This window comes from Choloepus didactylus, chromosome 21 (genome assembly GCF_015220235.1).
Source record: "Choloepus didactylus isolate mChoDid1 chromosome 21, mChoDid1.pri, whole genome shotgun sequence".
NCBI classification, from domain to species: domain Eukaryota; kingdom Metazoa; phylum Chordata; class Mammalia; order Pilosa; family Megalonychidae; genus Choloepus; species Choloepus didactylus.
Window position 1 is genome coordinate 261,729 of NC_051327.1, and position 5,231 is coordinate 266,959.

The window sequence follows — 5,231 nt, forward strand, 5'->3', positions numbered from 1 at the left end:
TTTCAAGACTCAGGTCATTGAGGGACGAAGAGTCTGAGAAAATGTGGGCAAAGACTGTTCCTGACCTGGGTCTGAAAGCCATTCCCACAGCCTTGAGGAATATTGTAGCCAGTGGCCTAATACTTGCCTGGGGGGTGGCTGAAAACTGTGGCAGCTGGAGTTCTCTGCTGCAGAGACAGTGTGAGACACAGCCCTACACTGAGTCATACTTTTCCCAGCAAAGTGGAGGTGCAGGAAACCCACAGCTTCAGCCCTGCCCATCTGACTGGGGCAACTGCAGGCAATTCAGCCCCACCAATCCAGACTCAGATGGGCTCCAAGAGACAGGAGAGCCCCACCCTGCCAGACTCAGCTAGTCTGTATAAGTAATTCAGCCACATCCAGCCAGACTCAGTTGGGCTGCAAGGTGTAATCCAGTCACACCCAGCCAGACAAAGCTGGGGCTCTAAGAGGTAATTCAGCCCCACCCAACCAGACTCAGCTAGACTACAACAGGAAATTCAGCACCACCCAGCCAGACTCAGCTGAGTTCCAAGAGGTAATTCACGCCACTTAGCCAATCTCAGCTGTACTCAAGAGGTAATTCAGCTTCACCTATTGTTCCAGTTTGCTAATGCTGCTGTCATGCAAAATACCAGAAATGGATTGGTGTTTATACAGGGGATTTATTAAGTTACAAAATTATAGCTCTAAGGCCATAAAAGTGTCCAAACCAAGGCATCAACAAGAGAATATCTTCACTGAAAAACAGCCTATGACCATCAGAACACCTCTATCAGCTTGGAAGGAATGTGGCTGATGTCTGCTTTTCCTTTGCTCCCAGGTTGTGTTTTAAAATGACATTCTCCAAAATGTCTCTGGGCTTGTAACTTTTAGCTTCTCAAGAGCAAACTCTGGGCTAGCAATATCCAAATGTCTACAAGCATCACAAAGCATCAGCAAGCCTCTCTCCAAGTCTCTCTCAGCTGCTCTGAGCTCCTTCTGTGAACTCTCTTATAGGACTCCGGTGAGCTAATGTATACCAGAATGGATGGGGTAATACCTCCACGGAAATAATTTAATCAAAGGTATCACCCACAGTTTGGTATGTCACATCTCCATGGAAACACTCAATCAAAATATTCCACCCAAAAAGATTAGATTAAAAGATGATGGCATTGTGGGGGACATGATATATCCAAACTGGCACACATAGACACAGTTTCAGATCCAGAAGGTAAACACTTTCTGAGGACAATTAAGTCACAAACAGTTCCAGCAGAGACATGGGCACCCTCCCCACTATGGCCCATGCCAGAGTTTTTTCTTATATGTGATGCCATTCCAGCATTGGACTCATGGAGGCTGAGCATTTATTCATGAGTCCATAGAAGCTACTGTATTCTATTGAAGAAGATGTCTAACAGTAACACTATTCAGGAGACTCTGGAAATAATGAAAGAATCAGAAAAAAAAACTAGTGGAAGAATCTGTAAACAAAAGCAAGTGAATATTTAAGACTCCAAGTAAGGAAGAAAATGAGAAAGAGGGTGAGGATACCAGTTTACATCGGGAGACACAGGATTATGAATTCATTTTTGACAAGAGGCGAACATCCAACCATGGTCATGCCAGGAAATGAGCAAGTCTAATTCCAAGCTGAAGTTGGTGCAGAGCCTGGCAGTGTGTGAGGAGTCCTCTACCCCATTTGCTGATGGGCCACTAGAAACCCAGGATACCATTCAATTGCACATCAGTTGCCCTTTTGACAAGGAAGATGAGAAGTCCACAAAGGATGTCTCTGAAAAGGAAGACAAGGACAAAAACAAAGAAAAGGTCCCAGGAAAGATGCTGTCCAGAGATTCCAGCCCAGAATATAGACTCCACTGGAATAGAACTACATGAATTTCTTGTAAATGTGCTGAAAAAGAACCCAAGGGACCAAATGATGCTGCTAAATTTAGAACAGGAGATTCTGGAATTTATGAATGATAACAATATCCAGTTCAAGAAATTCCCTCAAATGACCTCATATCATCACATGCCATTACACTTGGTAGCTGCCTATTTTGGGATGGACCACAATGTTGCTCAAACTGAAAAGCTGTCATCATCAACAAAACCAGTAACACAATAATCCCTGAACAGAGGTTCTCAGAACACATAAAGGATGAGAAGAACACAGAATTTCAACAGAGATTCATTCTCAAGAGAGTTGATGCCAGTATGGACTGAGATGATAACCAGATCAGAGTTCCATTGCAGGATGGAAGGAGGAGCAAGTCAACAGAAGAGAGAAAGGAGGAATATCAAAGGGTCCGAGAGAGAATATTTGCCCAAGAGCCTGGCCAGAATGGATATCTAAATGACAAGAGGAGGAACTGTGGGGGGCTGAGCTGTACCTCAAGCAGCCACCAGAGGAGCACAGACAGTGAACTCAAATCCCTGGAGCCATGGCTCTGGAGCAGCATGGACTCAGATGGCTCTGTCTGGAGCATGCAGCCCCCTGTCACCAAAGCCAGCAGCTTCAGTGGGATTTCTATCCTCACCTGGGGTGACAGCATTGGAAGCAGTAAAGGTGGTAGTGTAGAAAGGACCTCTAGGCCAGGCATGGCATTAGGTACCCCAGAAGTGTGTAACCAGGTTACCTCATCCCAGTCTGTCCTGGGCCTTCTCCCCTGTACTGCCCAGCAGGAGCAGCAGCAGCAGCTTCCTGCTCTTCTACCCACACCTCAGCAACAGCCACCTTTGAATAATCACATGATCTCACAGGCAGATGACCTCAGCAACCCCTTTGGACAAATGAGCCTTAGCCACCAAGGTTCTGCTGAAGCAGCTGACCCATCCTCAGCTCTGTTCCAGCCCCCACTTATCTCCCAACACCCTCAGCAGACTATGTTAATCATGGCTTCCACTGGACAGCCCCTCCCCACCTCCAGCTATTCCACCTCTAGCCATGCACCACCTACTCAGCAAGTCCTGCCACCTCAGGTCTACATGCAGCCCACTCAACAGATCCAGATTTCTTACTATCCCCCTGGACAGTATCCTAACTCCAACTCTCTCACCTGGTAGCCTATAGTAATCCCAGCAGCCTGGTTTACAGTCCACGATGCCTAACCAGCAGCAGGCAGATTACCAAGGCATGATTGGGATCCAGCAGCCACAGAACCAGGGCCTGCTCAGCAACCAGAGGAGCAGCATGGGGGGGCAGATGTAAAGCCTGGTGGTTCAGTACACTCCACTGCCTTCTTACCAAGTCCCAATGGGTAACAACTCTCAAAATGTCACCCAGACACCTTCCAGTCTGGTCCCTGCAAGCCAATCTGTACAAGGAGGCCTCCCAGCAGGGGGCATACCTGTGTACTACAGCATGATCCCACTGGCTCAGCAGAATGGTATGAGTCCTTCTGTGGGGTTTCTGCAACTTCCTGGCTCTGAGCAGTACCAGATGCCTCAGTCTCCTTCTCACTGCAGTCCACCACAGATGCCACAGCAGTACTCATGAGTGTTATCTTCTGGGCCTGTTGTGGTGGTCATGCAGCTGAATGTCCCTAATGGACCCCAAGCTCCCCAGAACCCATGTACGGAATTGTGGAGTCACTGTAAATATTACAGCATGGGCCAGCAGGGCCAGAGGCCTGGAGACCAGTACAATCCCAACAGTAACCCCCAAGCCAACACACAGATGAGCAGCAGCCCCATCACATCCCCTACCCATCCCCCAGCACCCTCTCCTGTCACCAGCCTCAGCAGCATTTGCACAGGACTCAGTCCTCTACCTGTCCTCACACAGTTCCCCTGGCCTGGGGGTCCAGCACAGGGTGATGGGAAGTACTCCCTCTTGGGCCAGCCATTACAGTACAATCTGTCCATCTGCCCTCTCTTGCTCCATGTTGAGTCAACTTATACAGTGCATCAGGGACAGAGTGGATTAAAGCATGGAAACTGGGGCAAGAGACAAGCACTCAAATCTGCCTCCAAGGACATGAGGACAGCAAACATTGTCCTGGGGTGGGCGCTGGAGGTGGCAGATTTCCCTGAGGGCATCACCCACAGAGGCTGACAAACTCTTCACTCAGCTCACCCTGTCTGGTGCCAAGATCCAGTGGCTCAAGGATGCTCAGGGGTTATCTGGCAGGGGCACGGGGGACAATGGTGGGACTGCTGAGAATGACCACCATGTGGACTTTTCTGCCTTGTACACCATTGTGGCTGTGTTCCCCAGCCTCCTGGCTACCCAAAATGCCTCCCTTTGCCTCAACAACTCCATGAGTCACTTCAAACTTTGAGTGGCCAAAAAGAACTATGACCTGAGGATCCTGGAGTGAGACAGCTCCCAATAAGTGGAGGAGGAACTAAGGGACTGGCACAATAGGGGTGAGGACAAGTTGAAGACAGATTGAGGGATCCAGACAGACCACTGACAGAGGTAGAAAGTAGGGAGATAGGCACTCAACTGGAACCTAAGTGTAAGAATGAAGATGGACAGAGGAACATACTGACACTGGACACCTCACCCCCTGCCATCATCCCGTCTGTCCCCATTTGGCTACTCTCTGATTCCCTCTCCTTCCTATCCTCTTCTATCATTTTTTATCTGTTCTCCCACCATGAAATTAATTTCTTTCATATTCTTTGGCCAGGTGGAATTGGGAGGGTCCCACACTCCCCTATTCTATTTCCTTGCATCCTAAGCTCTCTTTTCTTTTTTGGTCTTTATGAATATATTTATATGGACAGAATTATGAAAACTGAAATTGATTTCCCCTTCCTCTCACTCTCCTTATCTTGTCTCCCCAAACCCCACAGAGTTAAAACTTGGGTCCCCCTTCACTCCCCAGAACACTTGTTTATTGTTTAAAGTTTGTGCCACAGTAAGACAGTATTTAATTGCACATACAGATGGTTGCTGGGTATATTCACCATAAATTTTATTTAATCTGGTTTTTTTGTTTGTTTGTTTGGGGGGTTATTTGGGGGGGAGGTTGGTTTTGTTTTTAAATATAAAAAAAACTCTCAGAAAAAGAAGCTATTGGGTGAATATAAGGAAGAACTTGGAAATTTGAAAAAACGAATGACAGAACTTATGGGAAGGAAAGCCAAAACAGAAGAGATGAAAAACACAATGGAGGCATACAACACCAGATTTGAAGAGGCAGATGAAAGGATTAGTGAACTAGAGGACAGAAGATCTGAACTCCTACACAGAAAATAATAGAGAAAAGAATGAAAAAATAAGAGCAGTGACT

At 47.2% G+C, this 5,231-nt stretch overlaps 1 pseudogene; it reads left to right on the plus strand.

The window, feature by feature from the left end:
* Positions 1 to 1,395: 1,395 nt before the first annotated feature.
* Positions 1,396 to 4,325, plus strand: LOC119517912 (annotated as a pseudogene).
* The last annotated feature ends 906 nt before the right edge of the window (positions 4,326 to 5,231 follow it).